Source organism: Myodes glareolus, chromosome 15 (genome assembly GCF_982192425.1).
Source record: "Myodes glareolus chromosome 15, mMyoGla1.1, whole genome shotgun sequence".
Lineage (NCBI taxonomy): Eukaryota > Metazoa > Chordata > Mammalia > Rodentia > Cricetidae > Myodes > Myodes glareolus.
Genome location: NC_142040.1, coordinates 67,842,162 through 67,868,304, shown reverse-complemented (window position 1 = coordinate 67,868,304; position 26,143 = coordinate 67,842,162). Strand labels below are relative to the sequence as shown.

At 45.2% G+C, this 26,143-nt stretch overlaps 1 protein-coding gene across 3 annotated transcripts in view; it reads left to right on the top strand.

Moving 5' to 3' along the window:
* The window catches only part of Trio (trio Rho guanine nucleotide exchange factor), a 286,618-nt gene that overhangs the window by 42,379 nt on the left and 218,096 nt on the right, over positions 1–26,143 (top strand). Inside the window, exon 1 of one of the 3 annotated variants that reach the window (XM_085676588.2) lies at positions 24,779–24,910. The exons of the other annotated variants lie outside the window; for them this stretch is intronic. The gene's annotated coding sequence lies outside the window, so the exon portion shown is untranslated. Of the gene's footprint in view, positions 1–24,778; positions 24,911–26,143 lie in introns of those variants that run through there. 3 annotated transcript variants of the gene reach the window in all.

The following is a 26,143-nucleotide window of genomic DNA, read 5'->3' as shown; positions in this document are numbered from 1 at the left end:
AAGAAAAGAAAAGAAAAAAAAGACCAGTATAACTACTTACACAAATATTTTAAAAACCAGTTTTGGTATACTTCTTTGTTAAATGATCAAAAAAGATCATTTACAAAATATGAGTGGGTATGAGAAACCTGTGTCTGTGAGCGTTCTGAGTCAGCTTGGTGTGGAGACAGTGGAGTCGGCTCTGTGAAGTCTCTCTGCGCTGTCCCTGCGGTCCCTGCTCCTTTCATCATGGGCTCTTGTTTTATGTTAAGATGGGGTCTTTGGGGTCTCTCCTGCTGTGTTGTGAATTTCGGAATGCAGGTCATTCTCGGCCCCCGGTGTGCGGCTGTCTGCATCCTGGGCTGGTGGTCCTAGGCACTATAAAACACAGGCCGATCAAGCCACGAGGAGTAAGACACTGAGCAGCCTCTGTCAGCTCCTCAGTCCTAGTTCCTGCCCGGACTTCCCTCAGTGATGACTATGATGTGGAATTATAAGCTGAAAAATCTCTTTTCCTTCCTACCTTGCTTTCGCTTAGGGTGTTTTATCCCAGCAAAAGAAATCGTAAACACCAAGCCTCTCCCATGCAGGGATTACAAGCTTGCACCTCCATGTCTTGCTCAGTCTGACAAGTGCACCTTTGTCCACTGAGGTTTGCAGCTCGTCACTTCTTGTCAATTGAATGATTTGGGTACAGACAGCCTTAGGGTGAACACTTTGTTATCTCACTATCTTGGGTTCGTGTGAAGACCTGCTCAGATGTTCAGGGCAGTGACGTGGTCTTCTAATCCTGTGCAAACATCTGGCTGCATTCTAGCAGACCTCACCAAGTCTAAAGACTTCTTAGAGCAAGTGAATGGTTGGTGAGTATGTGGAGAAGTGTCTGGGGACAAAATTGCACACATGCAGTCATTGGAAACCCATGGCTTTAAAAAGGAAGTAGGCAGCTCTGTTCAGTCGCTCAATCAGATGATATCCACAGAAGGGCTTCTGAGATTCCCTCTCACTAGGTAACGGTATCTGTCCCCTGAGATTTAACATATACATTTAAGAACTAGCACAGCATGTTCTCTGAAGGGGGGTACCGGCTGGAAGTATACCTTCATCTCTGCAGCAGCCCATGCCCTGAGTCTCGTTGTAACCCTCAGCAGAAGCAAAGCACTCACAGAGTTTTGAGCAACAAATCTTTCAATTGCATGCCTGGAATCTGGCTTGTTCCTGTGTGTATGTGTGTTACATTTTACATTCACAAGCATTTAAATTATTTTTTAAGAATTAATAAAAATTAGTAGCCACAAGTATCTTGATGTCCTATAGTATGTATACGATGAATATTCTTTTATCACTCTTTAGAATGGGTGTAGCAGTCTGTCAATGCATGTTAATATTGTTAACATGTAGAATGTCATTATAATGTCTCCTTAGATGATCGAAGTCCTCATTCTGACTAGACTACAAATGCCATCAAGATGTTGGAAGAAAGCCCCAGCCAGGGAGGTTTTGCTTCTCAACCTAATGGTTCTGTTGTCCCAGGCCCTGATTATGCCTGACTAGCTTTTTGATTCGGCCTTAAGTAGCTCGTTTGTAGCTCACACTGATGCTGTCCTCCAATATACGGGGCATGTGACCACATCTAAAATCTGAAAAGGTAGATAGAATGAGGCATGCGATTGTTGGGACCATTTGGAGTCCTGGCCTCCAGCTGCTCTTCCCTGCTAGTGATCTTTACTTTCCTTCTGATCTGAGTTACTGAAAGCTTTGTCAAAGTTGTTTACGAGCTCTGCTTCATGAACACATGTTGCCTTGGCCTTGAGGATCAGAGGATAAGGTTTTCACCTGTTGGCCCACCTGACTGTTGGGTATACAAGCCTCCATGGTGCTATTGAATAAGGGGCTTCTTATCAGTGACTAGAGTTCCATGTCTCTGTCTTTGTGTGTTTGTGTGTTTCAACCTCCAGCCCCTTGCCCGAAGCCCGAGAACTGTATGGTAGCGCATAGTGCGCAGACAGGCGTTGTGCGCTGCATCCGCTCTCTAGAAGAGATGGATGGTGACTACAGAAGACAGTGCTTGTGTTTGTGACACACAGTACTTCTCCTGCACTAGGAGTTGTCTTATCTGAGCTCAACTGCAGTCTGAAAATGTTAACTAGGAAATTCCAAAAACAAATAGTTCATTCTTTTTCTCTCTCCCTCTTTCTCTCCTATCGCTGCTTGGATTTTACATCCCCAGCTGTAGAGTATGCCATGTTTGAAGGACATCTTTCAATTATTCCTACTCAGTTTTGTGATTAGTTGATGTGAGTGCATGCTAACACTTCATACACATTCTTAGAGCTCCTGCAAATTCATTTTGTGATAACAGTGGTACTAAGGATGCAAGCCTTTCTAAATATAACCACAACCATGTCCGTGAGGGCTCATTGCAAGGTTCTGGGTCCAGACTCAGACCCCACCGGTCTAAACTTTTTACTGTATACCCAGTCTCACCTTTTCTTGTATTGTCTTAGACCTGCACTTAAGTGAGCCTTCTGGGTTCAGGGAGACAAGCGTAGATTTTGTTTGCTTGCACGTTGAGCATCCCTGTGCTGTAAAACCAGCAAGTAACATAGCTAAGCCTCTCTCCTCACTGACATTCCTTAAAAACTTTAGTTGCCTCTGTGCTTTGTGGCACATTGTCCTGATCCATACTGCTCCTGCATGGAGCTACAGGTCTCTAATGTGTATGAGTGAGTGGGTGGCTTGGATTTCCTCATGTTTATGGTCTTGTTTTTTAGAATCTCAGGTGGAATAGGCAGATGTTGGACTTCGATTGGCGGTATCAAAAGCAGTAGAATTGTTTTTGTTTCTTCACTGCTATGTTGGGGGAAGGTAGATAAGAGTGAACTTAAGTAATATTTCATGTTCAAATTCAGTCTTAGGTTGCTATGACGATATCTGGAGCTAAACTTAGTTTTTGGTATTGAGTGAAAAGAGTATTTTAATAGAGGAATGATGTTCTTCTTGGGATTCTATGAAAGTAAATAGGCATGTGCCTGAGCATTTAGAGTTGAGGTGGTGAAGCTGAGAGTGATAAATAACATTCAATTCATTCAATAGGAATTCTGTATAGACTGGACACCCTAGCCCAGGAACCTTGAATGTAAAATGCTTTTGCGTGTTGATGTGATACTCTGTGATGGACAGTTCCACATCTGTTGTCGTGTGCCAGCTCATAGTCAAAACTGAACTACAAGGGTGCGATATAATATTACTTCCATCGTGAATGATCTTCACATTTAGACCTGACTTCTCACTCCAAGGCATTCGTTGTAGACATGTCAATATTCCAAAATCTGGAAAAAATAGAGATATGCCACATTCTTGTCCCAAGCATATTTGGATTCAACCTGTATAGTCTTCAAATCTTATAGGAAGTTTTCCACCATCTGTGTATGTATATTCACTTATGCATTAAGTGTTAACGGTTTCAGATGACAGCATTGTGATCTTGGTAGATCAGTCACAGATGCCTGACATCCATTGTAATGTCTCTGTAATTGTGAGAACGGTTGTATTGGCTGAATGGAGATGTGGCAACTTTATGCTGATCATTTGAATACTGTCAGGAGGAAGATGTCGTCTTGTGTGTGGCTTGCTGGCATATGTAGAAAGACGGAATCTTTCCCCGACTCTCCTACATGCTTTGCATCCCATTTCTGCCCTCAGAGCACCCGGTGCTGGCTTGTCGCCTTGTTGGGTAGTTATGGTGTATATTCAGATATTCCCTGTCTGTCCTGTCTCCATCTCAACTCTCAGCTTTTGGTCTGCAGTCTACTCAGAGCAGGGCTACAGGGAGAATTAGAACATCCATTGCCTGGTCCAGACTGTCTTGTAGCAACGAGAGCCCCCTTGGTCTTTATTTCTTTCTCTTTTCTTCCTTGTCCTTAAAGAGAACTTGCAGTCATTCTTAAGCAGTTGTAGCAATAATCAGGGCTTTCAGTACATGCCTGGAGCCTCTCATGCACCTCAGATGTCAAGACCTGTTTGGGTTGAGCTTTTCCTCCCTGCCTCCTCCCTCCTGAGATGACAATCCACTTCGTTTGCTGGCAATCAGACCCGAGACTCCTGGGTTAGAGACAGAAGACTTTACTACTCAAGGGAGTAGCAGTCGTTATGGTAGCATTGCCCCACAATTCTTTAAACCCCAATTCCCAACGGGTGATATGGAAGCCCAGTTGTAAGACTATAAGCAAACCCTGTGATCTAGAGGAAAACATTGTCTGCTTAGTAGTGGCCCAGTAATGGCAGCCTAAACAGTGTCCCTGCTTGAGCAATGTGCAGGCATGAGAGAGCTGTGATGCCTTCCAAGATGTATTATGGGAATTTAGACAAAATAAGAAGAGACATTGTAATTCAATGATCTTCAAATTTTGAAACAAATACTTCTAGAGTTACTTCTGTAAATATGAACGATGGTATATAGGGCATCTTAAAAATTAGAAAATGCTGTCTTCTGCCTTCTAATGTGATTAAAAATATTTCTTATTTTATGTGCATTGTTGTTTTGCCTTCATGGATGTCAGTGTGAGGGTGTCAAATTCCTTGGATCTGGAGTTAGGGGCGGGCAGTTGGTGTGCATTCTGGGAATTGAACTTGGGTCCTCTGGAAGAGCTGCCATTGAGCCATCTCCCCAGGCCTCTAACATCATGTTTTACAGCCACTTTCACTTGTACTTGTAACCTGATCACTCTCAACTCCTGGAATCCTCTTCTCCATCTTGGGACAATGGCAGGAAGCCTCTGGAAGTATCTGCCCAACATAGCTGGATTTTAGTCTTTCTTCTGATGAGACCAAACTCCATTTGAGTCATAATAGCATGGCTCATTCCCAGACATCTTATCTTGAAGGCACCTCAGGTCAAGTGTTTCATGTTCATGCTGCACAAAAGGCAGTGGAGCGCTATTTATAATGGTAGAATTTGCCTTTGCCTTAGGGGGAAAATCAGTATCTTTAGAAATCAAATTATTAAGAAAGAATTGCTAAGCAATCTCTTGACTGGCACCTCGCTTTTGAAAGGTACTAGGTGCCTTATCTTGCTTCGAAGAAAATATTATTCTTCTTTGAATGATTTAATAAGCTTATTGTTTGACAATTTCAGGGATGAGCTGCTTTCAAATAGTAGAAGCAGTTCCCACCTCAGGAACTAAGACACTGTAGTTGAGGACCATTTCTACTCCAAGAAGCTTCACTCTGGGCTTAGTCAGATGACACCAGAGCAGCTTGCTGGGCCTTTGGCATTTGGTGTCCTCATGGCCATTTGTTATTTGTTTTCTGCTCCTTCTTCTTTGCCCAGAGTGAAGTTCCCAAAGCTCTGCTGCCCTCGTGACAATGACTTCCTTGGTATCAAGGGGCACACTTCATCTTGGGTCAGACCCTTCCCTAGGAGTAGCTGTCTTGTTTCTTTTGCTGTGAAGAGGCAGCTATGACCACGGCAGCTCTCATAAAGAAAAGCAATTGCAGTGGCTGGCTTACAGTATCAGAGGTTCAGTCCATTATCATCGTGGTGGGGAACATGGCAGCGTGAAGGCAGACGTGGTGCTGGCTACAGCAGGAAATAGACTGAAACACTGAGTGGTATCTTGAGGAAAAGAGACGTCAAAGCCTGGCTCCACAGTTACACACTTCCTCCAACAAGGCCATACCTCTTAATAGTACCCTTCCCTATGAGATTATGTGGGTCAACTACATTCAGACTGCCACAATAGCCTTGGTAGAATGCTGCCCGATGCCAACTCAAAGGAGAAGTAGAGAGACTAGATCATGTCTGTTAGAGCGAGTTCAGACAGACCTGAAGGAGAGAACGCAGCTAGGATGGGAAGCTGTGGAATGCCCTGAATGAACGGTTGTGTCTTAGGGTCAGGGTGGCCTGCATTCCTGGTGTATTTCTCTGCAGATGAGATGAGGGAGCGTTTCCCATTCAGATCACCACACATTCCTGTTTTTGCTGTTGTTTGTTTTCAAAGACAGACTCTGACTTTATAGCCCAGGTTATCATGGAACTGCCTAGTCAGCTTCGGACTCAGCAGCCCTGCTTCAGCATCCAGGTTCCTGGACTCCAAGCGAACCATACCCTCTTCCCTTCTCTCTGACGGCTGTAGACAGATTTCACTATTTCCTTCTCCTCTACTGACATGGGATCATTTCTTTCCCAAACTCTAACATTCTCTTCAAGAACAACAGTTCCCTGAGTGGCTTCCCAGCAACTGTGCCTGAGTCTATTAGAGGCTGTTGGAAATGTGACCCTGCTCTTCTGCAGGTTGTCTGGGTCTTCATGATTTGTGGCAGCTTAACCATAGAATATTGTGAGCAGGTAGATCCGATGGCCACTGTAAGGCTGCCTGTGGCATGGAGCACTTGCTGTGTACGGTGAAATATCTCTATCCATCCAATAATTAAAATGTGAATGCTAGAGCAGGCCTAACAAAGGGCCCTTCCTAAAAGAGGGTTGTGGGTTTACTGCTGTTAGGTGCTTAGTGCTGTCCCTGGGGACTCGCCATCCTGAATTTTCAGGCACAAAACCAGGATAATGGCTACAAAGTAACATGGAACCTATAGGTAAGGTAGTGCCACGCCCCACCCAAAGGCAAGGCATTTTGCCTCTCCATCCCAGGTCTGTAGATCCACTACACCCCAGGTCTGTAGTGGAGATCGTGAGATCACAAAGGGATATTCTGGTGATTATGTCCTCTGCTGCCATGTTCGTATTTTGTGTTAGAAGTGATATGTTGGGGAATTTGTCAGGCTTGATAGGGGCTGTGGTGTCCCTCCTCATCCTAACACTCACTTTTAAGTTCCTTCTCTTGTTCTCTGTATTTGCTGTGGCGGGAGTAGGGATAGGTGTAGATGTTTGTGGTACAAACGGAAGTGTCCAGAGAAGAAGGTGCAGAGGTGTGTTGTCCGAAGTCATCAGCTACTGCCAGAAAAGTCCAAAGGGCCTCCTTGTGTCATTGCAGCTGCAGGAAGTGTGTGTGTCGTTAGCCTGAGCACTGGGGGGTGTGGACAAAGTGACAGAGTGTCTCCTCACACTGTCCTTGGCTGCCTTTGGTGGACTGGAGAGTCTCTGGAAGATAATACTTGGTAGACAGGAACAGGAATTGAGAATTCATTGGCGTAATGAAGCAGCTCTCTGTTGGATTCAGAAGCACCTACCCCGCCAACTGCCTCTTAGCATTTGAAGGAAGCAAATGTGTTTTCACGCCACTTGTTCAGAGTGGAGATTGCTCATGTATCTGGAGTGCTCATTGGCTGAAGGTCGAGGTGGAAGCCCCTGACTCTCCCAGCACTCGAGAAGCAGAGACAGGTGCATTTGTGAATATGAGGAGAGCAAGGGCTACATAGGGAGACCCTGTCTCAAGAAGGGGGAAGTGGTTACAGGAACCGTCCAGCTATAGTGACTGCCTCTAAATAATGAAGACCTGTATAATACCCTCCATGTAATGCCTTAGTTATCTTTATTATTTGGATGCCATGTTGTTAAAAAAACACAGCATGTATTAGTTTTCTGGAAGTTATCTTTAGAGAAAGAAATGTAAAAACAAACAAATAGAAAAACCCTCACTCAACCAAAAAATTGTGTGACACTTTTTTCTTGGAGGCAAAACGTACACACTTATACTCACCCAAGATGGGGAACTGATGTAGACCAGAATACAAATACCATCAATGTCTAACTTGGCAACCACTGAGTTTTATTGGAGTTACTTAAGAGAATATAGGTGAGGGTTACTCACAGGGGGAAAAGGTGACTCAGACAGCTGTATCACCAAAGCCAGACCCAGCACGGGTGAGCGCCCACCAATGCTGGAAATCCGGAGCACACTGCACAGCCCGCAGGCAGCCTAGCAGGTTGGGCAGTGTCCTTTCCAGGTGGCTCTGTCAGTCTGAGCCTCTTTCAGGCAGCTTAGCTTCTCATGGAGTCATCTTTCCAATTTGACTTGTCTGAGAATGGTTACCAGCTGACTTTACTGTTTACATACTCTTAGAGAAAGGCGGGATCTGGTGAATCTGGTTACTTTCAGGAACTTCCTGAAGTTGACTGGTTTACTTCCTGTCATAAAGAGCTTCTCTGCAGTCTTTCACTTCCCCTTAGACCTGTTGTTTAACCTTGTAAACATCCTGTTTCAAGCCCCCACCCCCAAATAACTACACAGTGAGCATACAGCTTAATGGATCCACATTTTGACTGTAAGCCTCAATGACTTTGCATTCTATGAACTCAACCTGTAGTCAGAGCCCACAGATTTTTCTTAGCCTCAGAAGTTTCTTTCTGTGGGCATCTCCAAGGCCTCTGTAGTCCTGGCCTCCTGTTACTCCACTTCTGGTGGCCACAGAATGGCTACAGAACAAAGCTCCAGTTTCAAGTGTTCACAGAGAATGTAGAGAAAGGATCGGGTAACTTGCTGGTGGGAACGTGGAATTGTAATCACTTTGGAAAGCAGCTCACACACGAGCAGCCGTTCTTCCCCTGTCTCTGCTTTGGTGGAAGTGCAAAAACTTGCAGCAGCACAGCTCTCAACAGCCAGAGCAGAACCAATCAACATGGCCATCAGGTGGAGGGGAGAAGCGATGGCCTTAAAAACTCTTCAGCAGCAAGGAAGGAGCTTTAGACTGGTGCCAGGCAGGGCAAACCTCAGCATTATGTCTGGGAACGGAAGACAGACCAGACTACTGTGTGCGTTATGGTCCTGTGTATGTGGCAGACAAAACTGGGGAAACAAGCAGATCATTGGTAATAGGGCTAGGAGTGGGGGAGGGGTTTGACTGTAAAGGATCACTGGGGTGGGGGATGTTGGAGGAGGACTTATTAAACCAGCTTTGATATGAGGATGCCTCCATACTGGTCTTATATGATGATTCCTCCATACTGACCTCCTTAAATAGCAATTCTAATTGAGGAGACTTGAAACAAGGAGGGTGTCTCACCCAATCATTGCAGTCAAGCGTCAGTCAATCAGAGGTGGCTGGTCAGACCCAGTTCAAATAAGACAAGCCCTTATCTCCAGCCTCTGCTCTATAAATGCCGTCTGTTCATAGTTGGGTAGTGGAGCTGTCTGAATCTTTGATTTGTGAATCATCTGTACTTAGTTAAACACTACTGGATCTAATTTGTCTATAAAGTTTTTCACGTACAGGCATTCAAAAATCTGGACGGCAGTGTTAGTTGCATAACCATAAATTTGCTGAAGCTCAACAATCCACTGTGGGTGAAAGTATTTAACTGAATAACCAGTTAAATAACTGAAGGGCGGTAGTTTACAAAACCCTCTGCCGTTTGCTGTTTCATCTGGTTCTAAGATGTATGTTACCCACTTATTCAGAAGAGGAAACTAAACTAGGTGGTTGCATCCGTGTTTTGACCACTCCACCCTGTCTGCTGAAAGCAAAGTTTTATAGCTTATGAATTTGGGGAGGTAGAGATTCCACTTAGGCTACAGAGGTGATTGTTGAGTGAAATCGGACAGCCTGGGGATACCCAGCTTTTCCTGGTGAAGACCCTTTCCGTTTGTGCAAGCTTTGCCATGGCCCACATGAACCACCTGACCATGGTGTCCAGGCATTTATCAGAGGTTTCGCTAGGAGAAACCCACTCAGAGGTTTCACTGTTCTGTTGTGTCTGGAGGATGCTGTTTCCTTGGAGTCATTTATTACCTCTGGCTCTTAGAATCTTTCTGCCTCCTCTTCTGCATAGATCCCCGAGCCTCCATGGGACAGGTTTGATGAAAACATTCCGTTTTAGACCAAATGCTCTAATGTTTCTTATTCTCTGCCCTTTGCCCAGTGGTGGGTCTCTGTTAACTCCCATCAACTGCAAGAATTCTCTCATGAGGGTTGAGTGAGACATTGATCTGAGTACAGGAATCGCCATTAGTTGTTTTTATTGCTGCATTCCTATTGCACAATAGTTCTCACCCTGTTGTGACTTCCTGGGGGTTGAATGACTTTCACAAGGGTTGCATATCAGATATAATGCATATCAGATATTTACATTATGATCGATTTGTAACAGTAGCAAGATTACAGTTATGAAGTAGCAACAAAATAATTTTATGGTTTGGTGTCACCACAACATTAGGAACTGTATTAAAGGAAAGTTGAGAACCACTGCTTTAGCAGAATAGTAGGTCTCTTCCTAGGCCTATGACATTTCTAGTCTCAGGTTCTTGGTTACTTTAGCAATGTCATGTAGACAGAAGTTTCTGTCCCACCCAGTCAGTCCTACAGCCATTCAGTCCCAAAGAAACACAGAGGCTTAATTAATTGCAAACTTTTGGCCCATTAGCTCAGGCTTATTACTAGCTCTTAAATTAACCCATAATTCTTATGTTTATCCGTGTGACTTGTACCTTTCCTCTTCTCAGAATTCTCCTATTCTGGTTGACCTGCCTGGCTACTGGTCAATCATCATTTTATTAAACCAAATACAAGTGACAAGTCTTTACAGGGTACATGAGCATTATCCCACAGCAGTGTCAGGTATGGGTTTCATCTCAGAGAGTGGACCTTAAATCTAATAAAAAGGTGAAGAATTCATTTTATAACAATGTGTCACTGTTGCAACAGTGTATTTTGGAGTCCAGTCACTGTTGTAGGTTGCAAGGTATGTAGGGGGTGATATTGATGATCGCATTTTTCTTCCAGTAGTGTAGAAAGTTATCTTCCAGCTCCCATGAATGCCAGGCAGCAAAGCTCTTAGTTAAATACCAACTCTGTTTTTCTGTGTTTGATGTTTTTAAACTAAAAAATGACACACACGTGGTAAGAAGTCCCGTTATATTTTGCTGTTCCATGCTGCCTTCCTTCCTTAGTCCCTTTTCTCTCTTCCGTGATCTTTCTCCCCACTACAGTCCTCTTAAGCCTGAGAACTTGGCTCGCTCTTTATGTTTTGGGAATTGCTCAAGTTTACAAATGACTACCTGTAGCCATGACACCTGAAGGAGTAGGCAGAGCTTCTGAAGATTCCTCATACCCGCTGAAACAAACACAACAACAAGAAGTCAGAGTAACCTTTTGACTTTGTTTGTTTTTCAATGAGAACTGTAGATTTGGACAAATACTAATTTGTAGTGATAAAGTAATTTCTTTAAAGGGAAGAGTTAGATGAACTTACACTGACTCAAAAAGAAACACCATCCCTAGTATTTGGTTTAAAAACTCAGAAGTAATGTCTAATACTTCGAGTCTGCAGAATGCTTAGAGGAGCAGTTACACATGCTTGTAAGTGTACCTGGTGGAAAGCCCGTTTTCTGAAAAGTGAACTCTAAATGTACTGACAGAAGGGGTCTGCTGTAAACCTGCCCCTACTGGGAACTAGTATGTGAAAGAGCGTGCTTGTATCGTAGTTAATACATGAAACAATGAACTGTTTATTCATATATACTGTAAGTGTAAAATATTCAAATAAGCATTTGCTGAGATCTGCCTTGCTGGTTATGCTGTTATGCCCTATTATATATGAAAATTTAGGTTCCATTCTTTAGAAGTGTGTTAATCAATCTTTTTGATCCCATTTTGGCTAAATCTGCACACATAATAGCAGCTTGCATCTAAGACAGAGACTGGGTCTTTCTTTTTATTATTACGTTAAAATTGGAACTATGAGGGAAAATTTCCCAGTGAAATATAACCAAAAATAAAGTAGTTGATGCAGTGTATTGTAATTGCTTATAAAAGGTGTCCAGTTAGGACAGAGAATGGTAGCAACTGCTTCGGTTCCTTCCTAGCCCCAAGAGGCAGGTTTGTGATACCTGGCTGGTACCTGAACTGGTGGCTCTTTCAGAATTCACACCTTGCGCAGCCTTTGTGGGCTTCTGCTGCTTTGGAGAGCCCCATCCTGCTCTGCAGGTTTCCACGCCAAGTCTGTAAGGAGGACACACACAGAGTGTTGGTGCTTTGCACCACATTTTAGGAGGTCAAAATTCTACTGGTTTATTCCGGGATGCCTTCCAGTGGGAAGTTTGATCAGTAAACTACCGATTGAATGAGAGAAGTTTAGTGTCGTGTGTGTGTGTGTGTGTGGGGGGGGGTGAAGTATAACAAAATGTAATATATAATACCTGGAAATACAAAGCTGGGTTTTTTGTTTTGTTTTATTTTTTGAGACAAGGTTTCTCTGAGTAGCCCTGGCTGTCTTGAAACTAGCTCTGTAGAACAGACTGGCTTCAAAATCCCAGAGATCCGCCTGCCTCTGTCTCCTGAGTACTGAATTAGAGGCGTGCACTACCACCGCCAGGTCCAGTTGTTATTAGTAAATTATTGTGTAAAATAACCAAACATAGGATAGTCTTTATAACCCTTATCTCCATACAAAATGGAGTTAACCCCCTTTTCTCTAATCACCTTTGTTCTTCTAAATGCAATTCTCTTGACATAATTAGGATTTGAACACAGTGCACAGAACTCAATTATGTGTATAGAAAGAGCAAACTGATTTTCTGAATAAAAATATAATATTGTTATCTTAAAAAGTAAAAACAGATATGAAGTGATGATTTGAGTAGTTTTGTGTGCCAAGATAGATTTTTAAATGTACTTGTAATAAATGTCACTTTTGAGAGATGACAGCTCTTCAAATTATTTTAAAATTGCTGGGTCTGTCCTTGGTTTTGCTTCCTCCTAGCTTCACCTTGAAAGAAAACCACTGCTCCTCAGGAGTGGAGCTTGGGTCACGGTTCCAAGGGAGCCAGAGGTTGAGCCGGCTGGCACTGTGCACAGCCTGTCCTCACGTGGCGCGTTCTCCTCTTCCCAACAGATGTAGACATATGCTCAGACATGCCTGTGTGTCTCAGGCGTGCAGGGTGGGTTGCCATACCTGCCCAAAGTTTAAATTCTAGCCAATAAAAACAGCCGGAGTTTCTGAAGAAGAGCTGGGGTGATTAGCGGGTAAGAATTGCAGGCGTTCCTGAAGAAGGAGCTATTCATTCCATACCGCAGGAAGAGCTGGCAGAAACCGCACAGCGAACCCTGTCCGGCCAGGGTGCAAGTCTGATGATGGCCAGGAAATGGGCGTTATTTTTTAATTTCCATATTATATTTGGGATTAGTTTGGGGTAACTTTAGAGAAAGCATTTCCGGTAATGTATTTGTATGGTGTTTATCCCACTTCCGACTGTCACAATCCACACTAGGCCAAGAGGTGGACCCCGGTGCTTGGTTGAGGAAAAGTGTGCCGGAGATGTGTGACAGTGCTTAGGTTTGTGGCCTGAGGTGCAGGTGGAGCCTTGCTTGCTGTGACTGAGGAAAGTTTGCTGTTGTTCGACACTGGTGAGGTGGAATTCGGAGCAGCCTCAGCTGGTCTTCTCCCGGCCGTTGGTTTGCTCCCTGTGCTCAGGAGGACCACGAAACAAGAATTTACAGGGCATTTTCTAGGTGAACAGGAAGGGAGAAATCCGCCCCCCCATCTATCCCTAATTTCTCCTGTTTCTGTCCATGACTGTTAAACACACACACCCGCACGCATCCCCCAAACAAACAAAAACTCAGTTAACTGTCTAGATGACAAGGAGGTCAGCTGCTCTTCACGGCCCGCCGTCTCGCCTGCTGAGTGCCATGCTTATGCGGGAGTTAGCTGTGTCTGTTTCACATGTGTTTATAGCAACTGCACTGTTATCACCAGTGTATTGTTTGAAGATAGGAGTGTGCACGAAACTGTGTCTGAAAAATGGAACTGATTTGGAAAGATTCTATAAAGGCTATGCAGTTAAAATGAGATGGGGAGGGTGAGATGGGGGAGGGAGGGCCGGTAAACATTTGTGAGCAGGCTCCCCCAGGCTTTTTCCCATTGTGTCTGTTTCTGGCTCCGTTCGGGGAGGATATCTGATCATCTTACTAACGTTTGTGCAAGGAAGACTGTGAAACTCACCTCTGGATCCCTGCCTGTAGAAGGTGCTGGCCAGGACTGACAGTCTGAGGCAGCACAGCTAAATCCTTGTGGAGCGGAGAGCAGGCAGTGTTTGATGCACCTCTCTGGTGACCGCTCCCCTCAATTAGTTACTACTAGTTCTCTGAGAGTTTTGTACAATTCACTCCTCCCCAACTCCTCCCAGATCTTACCTCCTCTGCCCACCCAACTTTGTATTCTCTTTTGAAGGCCTCAAGTCCAAGAGTATTTAGGAGGCACACAGTGTATTTGATAGAAAAAAAGAAAAGAAAAAGACACAAAATCTAGAACCAGTGTCTATTGACTTCACCGATCAGAGCTGTTGTAGAGAAAGCGGACTCTGTGCAGCCTGGGGAGCCACAGAGGGTTCCCCAGCATGGCTGGGCAGAAACCCAGCATGGGCTGCTGTTGCCAGCTATCAGAGTGATTTTTCTTTGAATCCCACATGGCCCAGGTGAACTGGACTTTTGGTGGCTGAAAACGGCTTGTTTTTGACAGACCAATAAATCATGGCATTCAGGACAATAGACAAATTTTCTGTACCCCAAAGGAGACAGTCTATGACCTAGGGAACATGCTGCCCAGTGCTTTTGAGACTGAGTCTCTTTGTCCAAGCTAACAGTGGCAGATGCCACTGTGCCCTGTTGACACTGGCTGCGGGCACTCCTTATCTCCTGTTTTCTCCAAGATCATGGGGTATTCTCAGCATGGAAACACGGGTTCATCTACTCTGCAGAGTCCCAGAAAGCCTAGGGGACAAATAATCTGTTTATAATGCTTACCTACACAGCTCCCAGAAAGTGTGAGGGAACACAGTAGAAGCAGTGACAAGCTTTTATAATCCAAACCAGGAATTGATTCCTTTGTCACTTTGTTTCAGCCAATTATTTTTTAATGGATCAATTAAACTGAGTGTTATATGTTAGTTTGATAATCGGACTTCATTGACTTGTTTGTAGCACCAGTCAATGTACTGTTTTATTTCTTTACTTCTGACCAACGTGAAGGGGACATCTTAGGTAATGAAACACGTCCTGTCTTACATCATCCGCCCTCACTCATTGAACTTCAGTGGCAGGTAGAGTGGTTTTCATTTCCTTTTGTAATCTTAAAAATGACCATGTTAAATACAATACCTAGAAAACTTGACATGCTGGAAGAAACTAAACTGATCACTCTTTTTTATAGTGTCTGTTCCTGTGCTGGCGAGATGGCACAGTGGTTAGAGTATTTGTTTTTTACCCCCGTAATTTAAAAGGCCCCTAGAAGACCCACTCAGCAAAGATCGGAGAAGTGAATGCAGACCAGTTACCAAGACATTCCACAGCTCTGCTCTAGTAGAGGGGGTTGGAGGTTTGTCATGTTGGCTTTTACTTTTTCAATCCCAAATCTTTCTAATTTTTTTAACTTTAAAAAATGACCGTAACATACTAGTTTGGTAGCATGTACCTCCCCAAACTGCTGGTTAGAATGTGCTGGTGATGGTTCCTGCCGCATCACCATCTTGCCGTCTTTTCCTCTGTGACTTTACTCGAGGGCTGCTTGTTACTGCTGGTGCTTCTTGGGATACTATGACATATATTAACAGAGACCTGCAGGCATATTATATTGTGTTAGGAATTTTGTATTCTACTAGTGAAAATTGTAGTAATAAAATATGATTTTTTTTTACCCATTTTAGTTTTGTTTTGGCCTATTTTGCTTTTTTTTTTTTTTTTTTTTTTTTGCTGTAACCCCGAGACTGCTTTCCAATTCCTGCCCATTCTAAATACTACCACTTAATACTAAGCAATCCCTAGCATCTCACAAAGCATGTAACCTCATGTATATAAATCTGTTTTTAGCTTCACCAGTTGTATGGGTTCTGTGCCCCAAAAGTATATGTGGCAGTAAGTAGCGTTTACTTCCATCTAAAGACTTTGATTTGGCTCGTAGATGCTAGCGTTGACTTGTGAACCTTTGCCATGTGAGTGAGTGATCTTATTTACACTTTACTGAGTAAGAGCTTGTATTCTTGAGGCCAGCTTGACTTTCACTCTGTGGTGTTTTCTTCGTGGGCATACGAAGTGGGCCCACATATGTGTGCCCCAGTGTTCTTATCTGCAAGTGTAGCCGCAGATGTATCAAGTGTAGCTCTTAGTGTGACAGTGGGGATTCACTAAGGTGTTCTGTGCAAAGCTGGGAGCGCTGCATGGTTTTGAGAGACGTCTGTTGGTTGGTTTTGTATGGCACTTTCTTCCCAGGATTGCAGCAAGCCAGTACAGAGTTCTCGAACCTGCCCATATCTCCTCGTCCTGCATGCTGGCTTTGTCTGTCTGCTCCTGCAGAGTTTGCAGACAGGCTTTGTGCCACTGGAGGTGCCAAGGTCCAGAACCAGCAGTGGAATTCATGTGTTAGCTGTTGTTAGTTTTCCCTGATTGTTTATTTACATGTGCTTTGTGCTTGTTTTACCTTCCAACTGTTGGAGTTGGTGTTGGCGTATTTAACTGCCTACAAAGAAATGAGAGTTGATTGGAGATTCGATCGCTTCTGTCTATTCTAATACTCCTGACAAGGATGTATCTTATTCCAGTGCATCGTGTGGTGGCTAATCTTGGTTACCAGCTTGGCAACAAGTTGGGAAGAGGGAATCTCATTTGAGGAAGTGCCTGGATCAGATTGGTCTGTGGGCATGTCTGTGAGACGTTGTCTTGATTGCTAACTGAATTGGAGCCTCAGCCCACCCTAGGTGGTATCTTTCTACGCAGGTGGACCTGGGCTATATAAGAAACCAGAGGAAGAGAGTAACTAGGTAACAGTCTTCCACGGTCTCTGATTACGTTCTTTCCTTGAACTCCTGCCCTGGCTTCCTCCCATGATGGACTCTAGCCTGTGAGCTGAAATGAACCCCCTCCTCCAAGTTGGTTTTGATCATTGTTTTGTCAGAGCAACAAAAGGCAAATGGAAAACATCTGCACGGACTTAACTTGTGCCTCTTAGCCTGGAAAGACTCGTGTGTTGTGTTATCACTGTGTAATTCACTCGACATGTGCTAGCATGGGCCAGCACTGCAAACATGTGCTTCTCTTTCAGCAGGGCCCAGTGATTTATGGTAAACGACCTCATCGGTTCCTGAACTCGGTCAATACATTTGCTTTTCTGCTCTTTGTTTTTCCTCTTATCACCATTCTGTTCATCTTGTCTAGTCAGGATGCTGTATTAGTAGTGGATTGCCAGCCTGGGGCCCACATCTAAGGAGAACATTAGCTTCATCAGCCTGGCTCAGGACTGGGCTGGTCTGCTCCTTTAACCCTTCCAAGAATTAGGCAGCAAACCTGAGCCTTCTGTGGGTTGAGTAGTGTTCAGGGCCACGTGTGCACGTAAGTTGGCAGATGTAGGTGTAGCCTGCTCCTGTGGCCTATGTACCAGCCTGTCAGAAGGTCTAGAGATGCAGGGATTCCTGTACAGGCTTCTTAAAGATACTCAATATTAAGGATACCTAGAGTCAGAAATTAAATGGCAGCAACATAAACAAAAAGCTAGAAACAGAGCCCCAGTGTCCCAGCAGCTGTTCGCTCTGTGGTGCGCTCAGTTCCAGGACATTTGGAGCCTCTCTCCATGTCTGGAATGAGCCACAGCTTACAGAAAAGTGACCTGCCCCCCCGTGAAATCCCCTTTCTTACCCTCAGTCCCAGCTCTGGATGCTCAGAAGCGGTGGGCCCTGCTCCATCCGAGTGTCATACAACCTAGAAGTGCTGGCTCCTCCCGACAGCCAGCCTTAATAAGGCACAGGCGTGTGCAGGCGTTGAATGAGGTTTCTGACTTACAGAAAAACTGTCATTTCCTAGCAATGGAAAGGGCCCACTTGGCTACATCGGTGAAGAGATGGCAGAGGTTTGGGTGTGGGCACCCTCCAGACAGTGGGCAGCACTCACGGGAGGCCCTTGCAGACCATTATGGAGCTCAATCCCCAGCATGTGCAGGCGGTCCCAGCATGGCGCATTGTCGCCAGAATTTTACAGAAGGTAGCAGGAGAGTAGCTGTCTTTTATGTTATTACGCTAACCGAGTTAGATCCCCCAGGCTGTGGAAATATTAAAAATGTGACCTACATGTTTGAAATTAGCCATTTAAACTGGTGACTTGTAAAGAAGTTGCTGTCCCATTAAAGAACCGAGGTGCTTTTTATGCTAATATTAACCTTGATATAAATATAGTCTGATGCAAACAGGAGGCTCATGTACTTTCTCAAAACAGTTTTTTTTTTTTAAAAAAAAAGATGTGTGTGTGTGTGTGTTTTGCCTGCATATATATCTGTGCGCCATGTTTGTGCATTACCCAAGGAGGCCAGAAGAGGAGGTGGGACCCTCTGAGACTGGAGTTAACAGCTGAAACTTCAACTTGGTCCTCTGGAAAAGCAGCCAGTGCTTTTGACCGTCAAGCCATTGCTCTGGCCCACTTGGTATTTTTAACCTAAGGTTATATAATTTTAAAGGTCTTTTAAAAAGTAGAAGAGTTAACAATAAAAAGGAAACGGCTCACACAGAGGGCAGCTTTGTGGATTCAGGCTGTCGGAGGTGAGTGCTCACCTCAGCTTTCTGCTGTGTAAACTCTGGCAAATTCCTGCCCTCTCTGCGCTTCCAAAGGTAGATTATCCACTTTGCAGACTGTCAGGATGACTCAGTGGAGAAGTCTGTTGAAATGCTGAGGATGGGGCCGGGCACATCGTGAGTGTCTAATGAGTATTAAAGTGATCTTCCTAATTTTATTATGGAAGCATAATAATGCACATAAAAGGCTGGTATTAAGCACACAGAAGAAGTACTGTTCTAATGATCTGGTGTCATTTAATTAGAAAGAAACTTCTTAGTTTTCCAGTGATAGTATTCGAGGATATGAGCCATTCAAGGATATGTTCTCCTGACATCTGACCACAGAGTTATCAAAATAATGAATAAATAAGTCAGCAAGGTTTGGAAGGCTGGTAGGATGGGAGGGCAGTGCCTGGCTCTGCCTGGTGCTGACTTGGTGCCTGCTCCAGTAGGCTTCACTGTACTACTGCAGCCAGGGTTCCACAGTCCTGTCCAGCTTCTTTCCTGGGGAGATATGGAAACTTATAATTTCCAAAGGCCAAGGAACTAACTGCCCAAGCCAGTGAGATCCCATGGGGGCAACCATGGATGCTGACAAGGATCCTGATAAGACTCTAGTGCTGGCAGCATCCTGAATTCTTCAGGGGTGGCTGGGTAGCTGCTCTATTCACGGAAGCTGTGGCTCTGCATCATAGTTGACAAGGGTTATCAGAGGTGTCACAGCTTCAGATGTGGTTACAGGTGAAGAGATAAGTGTCAGGTCCAAGATGAGTCAGGGACCTCAGACTGCGGACGTAGCACGAGGCTTCTTCTGTGATGTGGCTTTGCCCTTGTGAGATGGAAGTAGGAAAGCACTCATGAGATCTGACCTGAGCCACGGCAGGGGAGGGAGGTGTGTAGGGCCACGTGCTTTGAGTATATATGTGAGGGCGAGAGATGAAGAATGTTTACTTTTGCTGGAATTACTCTTCGCTTGTTTTAATTTGCCTGTGGAGTTAGGGAAGCTGCTTTAGGTCTCTGCCTCTGGAGCAGTTCTTGTGTTCAGAAAGATAATCCCAGCTTCAGTGCAAAAGTAAACTCTGGGGTGACCACTCTGCTGATACCATGGGGATGTTGTCCCGTCTGCTTGAAGCTTGTGACTCTTTCTTGTTTCCAAGGAGACACTCATGACTGTGACTCCCGGTTTCAGTGATGCAGGGGAGACCTGTCTCTGCAGAGTTGCCGGTGCACATGGGCTGGATGTTCCGTTGTGATGGCACCTCGCCTTTGGTACCATCCCCAGTGAGAGCTGCAAACTCAGAATGCAGAGCTTTGGTGTCTCCACACAGGGACTACTATCCCCGGAAGTGGGTCCAAGTGGTCTGTTTTTCAGGTAGTGACTTGAGACCAGCAGTTCTTTTTGATAGCCATGGTAGGAAGAGCACAGAGAATACCAGAGTTCACTGAACATTCCTGGCATTATCTTTACTAAACTCTGAAGCCTGAGGGAGCTGTATGTCGTGGGAAGCGTTTCTCACGGGTACGGAGGTCAAGACAGAGTGAAATCCAATAGGACAGGTGCTGGCTCTGTTTCTTCCTGTAGTGTTTACTCTTCTGTTGCATTGGTAAACCACCATGACCAAGGTAACTTGGAAGGAAGAGTTTATTTGGGCTTTCAGAGGAATAGCAGTCCCTCATGGAGGGAGACCTGGCAGCAGGAGCAGGAGGCTAAGAAAAACACATCTCAGTCATAAGCGCCAAGCAGAGAGTAAACTGGGTGAGACCTTGCACCCTCAAAGCCTCTTTCCAGTGACAGACTTCCTCCAGTGAGGCTGCAGCCTACATCTCCCCAAACAGCGCTGCATCTCTGGGCCAGTGCTTGAATGCCCAAGTCTATGGGGACATCTCATTCCAGCCATGGCAATGCCACCACTGCTGTTTGGAATGAACTTCAGCCGGCCCCCGAACATCAACGGGTCTGCCCTTTGCAGGTCGCTCCCGCCTGAGTGTGCTTTAGAACCTCCCAGGTGTGCTCCAGATGCTGTGAAGGTGTCTGTGATGGAGCTTAGGAATTGACATTTTAATTATTTACATGGGTAACTTTCTGTGATTCTGACGCAGTTGTTCATAGAGCCGCCATTTAAGAAATACTGGCCAATCTATCTAGTACTGGTGCTTCATGCATTAAATGTAAGTCTTGAAGTGTTTCTGTGATATCACCCCTTACCCAATTTTATGCCTCCAAATCCCCTGCTGATTAATTAAGTCTGGTGAGTTCCATAAGAGTTGTTAAGGGGAAAAGGTATGTGTGGAAGCCATCTCAGCTTATGTTGCTGCCCTGGCTCTTCCTCCTTGGGTGGTGTGGGTTGTGGAAGATCCACACCTCTGATTGGAGCCTCTCCCTAATCACACAGGAATGCAGTTGTTAAAAGTGACAGGGAGAGAGAGAATTTGGGCTTGAAGCCAGTTGTCTCGGGAGGAAAGTTTGCTGCTGCTTCTGTGACAGCCTTTGAAGCCTCTGTCTTCTGCCAGTGCACCTGGAGCCAAGGGAGGGGTTGGTGGTCTGTCTCCACCATGTGTAAATTTTAGTCCTAGCTTTACCCAAGCTTTGAGTTTCTAGTTTATGGCTCTGGTTATGGGGCATCTGCTGCTTCTCTACGACATGAGATTCTTGCCCTAAGGGTTAGACAGAGATGTAGACCGATGCAGCCAAGTGTAGGAGGTCTTTTGAGTTCCTCTGGGAGTATGGTCTAAACAGGATCATACGCTAGCATCCCACTGCTCAGGTCAGATTGTATGGAGTGTGCCAGATTCCATCGTGCGCCTTGGGGGCTCCTTCCTGTAACAAGCCTGGCTTCATGCTAGGAGGTTGATGTTGTTTGCATTAGAACTTCTTTCTGGGGCTCCTGTTCATGGGGGATGGGTGTGGGGGGGGGCTTGTAGCAGAAAGGTGCAAATCTCCTGACCTAGTTGACCCTGCCAGCATTGCCAGTCTTGTTATGTAAAGGGGAGGGGAAGATACTCTCCCTGACCAGGCTGCCCACAGAGAGTCCATAAGTCGGAAGCGTGGCTAGTGTGTGTGCGCGCGCTTCCTGGAAATGGGAACAGTGATGGACTTTGTAGCTCTCAAGGTCTTTGGTTTGAAGGCCGTCGTCTCGTTGGTGCACATGCGTCCCTATCTCTCTAAATGTGCAGCAAGTTTTCCTCTAATTCTCTAACTTTAATAGTTTTATCTGTCAGATTTAGGTTTACACATCTTCTTAATATAGTTTATGAACATTCAGTGTTTAATATTCCCAAACCTTTGACTTGGACCCACAAGTGACCTATATTTGTTCTGAAAATGTACTTATTTTCCACCTTTTTGAGATACTAGGAATGGAAGTCGGAGCCTTGTGTATGGTGGGAAGCGTTCTACCAGTGAGGTACATCCCATGCCTTCTTTGGAAATGGTACTAATGAAGATCAAGGTTTTGAAGCATAGCTTGCAACTTTCTTTGTTTGTTTGTTTGTTTGTTTGTTTGTTTGTTTGTTTATATATGCATGGTCTTGTTATATGGTTCAGACTGTCCTCAAACCCACAATCCTCCTGCCTTCTGAGTTCTGGGACTGAAGCTTTCGCCACCATACCCAGCACATCCTTTGATATGCTGCTAGATCCTATATTTTAGAATTCACATGTTTAATTATGATTAATATTGATGTATTTGCCCCTTTTCCCACTTGTTGGTTCTTTCGTACTAGCAGAATGAATTTCTTTTGTTTTTAGGACGTACATACAGCCAGAATGCTGTATCATCTTCAGGCCAACTGGACACTGTTCACTTTAAGCAGAGTTTCCATTATTTGTCCTTTTTCCAATTTTTAAGACACAGAAAAGCTCTAAATTATTTTAGAAAGTCGTGAACTATTTTATTTTAGGATTTTAGGTTACTCAGAGTGTAATGAGGAAGAACCTCAGCGCACTGAGCTTTGGGTCTCTTGCTGCAGTAGAAGGAAGAAAAGAGGGGCTGAAAGCTGCTCCGAAAGCGACAGTCACAATGTGAGCACGCTCAGAGTTCTGAAGGCTGGAGAGGTGGAATGCTCACCTGCTCGCCCTCATGAATGATCCTACGGCGGCAGCAGGCGAGTCAACCAAATAGAACCTGGTAGCAGGGCAGTAGATTCCTCATTGAGAAACGTATTTAACTTGAATGTCAACATTAACATTTTGTAGTTAAGGGGGGTACCTTTCCCCTGTGGATCTGGGTGGGCACAGAGACAGAAATGCTAGTCATGGAAGAGTCAAACAGAACTGGGAACGGGGCACACTGGAAAGAGTCCTCAGATTGAGTTCCTTTCTGAGAGGAACTCAAGCATGCTCCTTCCTTCGGTGCTACTCAGCCCAGTGCACTTGACTGAGGGAAAGTGATGGCCTCACAGGGTCAGTAGGGATTGTGGGGAGGTCGCTGGTGACATACACACAGTAGCGACGAGGATGTGGGCTTGACACAGAGAAGACTGCAGGTGGTGATCGTCTGTCTGATCAGTGTCACTTCCTGGTACCTGATTCTGTAGAGGTGTCAGCCTGGCCTCCCTGCTGGCACCATTGTACTGTGAAAGGAAGGGCCTCTGGAAACTGGGTAGAGCTGTTATGTGCAGCTTCCTGTTGCCAACAGGACTCGCCTACAAAACTGATGGGCAAGCAGAATAATTTTACTTATGGAGTCTGAAGTTAGTAATCCGAAAATCTAAATGCTGTTATTCGGGCCAGTTTTCTTTTGCCTGGTATTGCTTTATTTTAAATTGTGCGCTGATAGGAAACTAGAAGATGTATACCTTCCAGTCACAATGTTATAGTTTTTACATTGTCCCTGAAACTTGGTGAAACGTGGTATCTGCCATGGTCAGTCTGTCGGTGGCTTTGGTAGCCCAGCATCCTTCAGTACTTATCACACTGGGACTGAAGGAGGCAAGGGCTGGCGGGAGCTTTCCTCCCGACTCAGGGTGCAGGCGAGGTGTCACCGGCTTCCCTGGTGGCAAGGCTGTTGTCGCCACAGAGCAAAGTCCTTTCAAGGCTCCAGGATATGAAGAGCCGAGACTCATGGGACAGCTTTGGGGAAAACACAGAAATAGGAAAACACTGTGCTATTTTAAGAACCCAGCTTGCCAGCCAGGTTGTTTTGTTCCACACTCCCCCTCCCCCCAGTTCATGAGGTTTTTCAGGGACTTCGGCTATTCTGTCTTTAAAGCCTTCAGAAAGTATATCGATGACAGCCAGTCATACTGGGTCACAAGTATTAGGGCGTTGACTCTGAAGTCATCGCTTAGAGAGTTAAAGTGAGGATGCTGTCTGTCAGTCACAGCAAGAGGAGAAAGTGAAGAACCCGCACAATGATGGTAGGGTGAAGGGACCTTTACTGATAAGCTGGCTGCCTTATATGGAGTATGGCTTTGGAGATTTTGCCAGTGACCTGGGCTGGTTGTATATTGGATGCCGTCAGATGAGGAAGGACTCAGTATATCTTGTGTTCTCTAGACCACGTTCCTCTAAACTGTACAGAAAATGGCGAATAAAGATGACTGCGTGGGGAAGGAAGACGTGTGTAAGGGATTCACCTAGGTGACTGCTCTGAGCCTCAGCCAGGAGGTGCACGGTGTCAGTTGGATGGAGTCACTTTTGGCGGAGATTTCTACTCCTAAGTGGGTTAGTAATGTAGATAGGAAATTTGAAGAAACAGCATTCACTCGCGAGGGACTGGACAAAAAGGATGAAGTTAGTTTGCTGCAGAATGGAAGCCTCACCCTGCAGAGTCGAGTCCAGCTTTGCTCCCAGAACACCCATCACATCTGAAATTCACTGAGGACAGTTGTCTCTAGTTAGCCTGGGCTCTCATGGAGGCCCCTGAACATCTGTTCCCGTGCTCTCCTCTGTGGAGACAATGGCAGCAAATAGGCCCGTGGAGGAAGCCAAGCCCCCAGTAAGGGAAGAGGAGATAAAAAGGTGTATGTGTGTGTTTTTTGTCAGTGCCTGTTGAGTCTCCGGCGAGGGGAGTTGTGCCTGTGTGTTCCAGCGCTGCTGTCTGCTCCAGAGCTTTGCTTCTGACCTGTTTTGCGGGCTGTCAGGGCAGAGTCCTTGGTGGCTCTCATAATAGGAAAGCCACCCACACACCGAGACCTTTGCCTGCTAGCCCTTCCTGATGTTTCAGCTGGGGTGCTGAGCAGAAGCTATTTTTGAAGCATACAAAATGGTCTGCAGCCAGGACCACGTGAGCCTGTGATTGACAAAAGTATGTCAGACGCTTCAGAGGACAAGTGTCCGGGGAATGTCAGAGAAGAAGGCACACGGCACAACTGCAGCTGCCTTGAAGGTGTGCAGGAGCATGAGGAACTGGAAAAAGCCCCCCCTTGCCCACCTCCCTTTGTGCCCTTCTGTGAGTCCCTGGCATGGTGAGCTGTGTCATGAGGTCGCACATGGACTTGAACAGGTACAGATCATATCTTATAATGACCAAATCCTTTGCAATTGTAGAATGGTTTTTGGCTTTATAAAAATTTACTTAGTAGGAAAAAAGCTTGCTTTCCTATTTAGGGGGTTTGAGCATGTTGTAATTGACAGTGTTGAATCATTCTAATTGTAGGCTGGGACGAACAAAATTAGTCAGAATTTTAGGTATGTGCTCACAAAGTGAAAGGCAGAAATTCAGGTCAGTTTAAAGGGACTCAGACTACCCTGCCTATCTCTTTTATATTTAAATTATAATTAATTGTGATATGTATTTAAGTGTTAAAAATACATTTAAGATAAAACTGGAACATGCCAAGGTATGTTTGGACTGGCGATAGTGTGGTCTTACCCCGCTCTCTACTTATGGAAGGTGTGATGCTCAGTGTACTGCCTGAAATATGACCAGTACCTACCCAAAACATCAGCATTTGCATTCTTGCTAGCCAAGAACAAGTGGAAGAAGGTGACATTTGCTGGTGTTTATGTAGTTGTGTGAGTGTTTAGCTGTGACTCTACAGAGTCTAAGAGTGTGCTGAGAGTGCGGGCACGCTCTGGGAACACAGCTGCTGTTTTTGTTGGAGGCTTCAGCGGGGACAGCCAGCTCCATTCAGGGCAGAAGGCTGCTGCGAAGATCCATGGCCCTGCGGCCAGTCAGCAGAGCACACCTGGGTACCTGTGCCCTCTGTTGGAACACTGTTCTCAACTGTATTGATACCCATTGTCGTGAAGTTTCTGGATCCAGAGGGCTGCAAATGTTTCCTGCTGGTGACTCAGTTAGTGTGGGCCCTGTTGCCACCAATGCCCTGGTTTTCTCAGTGGTGAGCAGTGCTTGTTATACTTCCAAACCAAAACAGAGCCTTCTCTGTCTGTGTGGGAGCTGCTGTTCAGGAGAAGTAGTATACAGAAATGATGCTAGAAATGGTTCCTCTTCGTAAGTAGAATGGAGTCAGGTCTGAGCTTAGGGTTTTCTCCTGCAGCGTCGGGCAAGATGTCACTGAGTGTAGGGAGTAGGTGTGTGGTGGATCGTACCCTCATCTTTGTGACAACAAGAGATGCCCCCACAGATTACCATATATAAAATAGAGCTGAGGAGCTGTTGGCAGTGGGCATTGTTAACCACATGACTCACACTGTGAGTAACAGGCTGTCAGTGTGCATGACCCACAGGTGGCAAAGCCTGTGCTGTTAGAACTTAGATTGCTGTCCTGGGGTC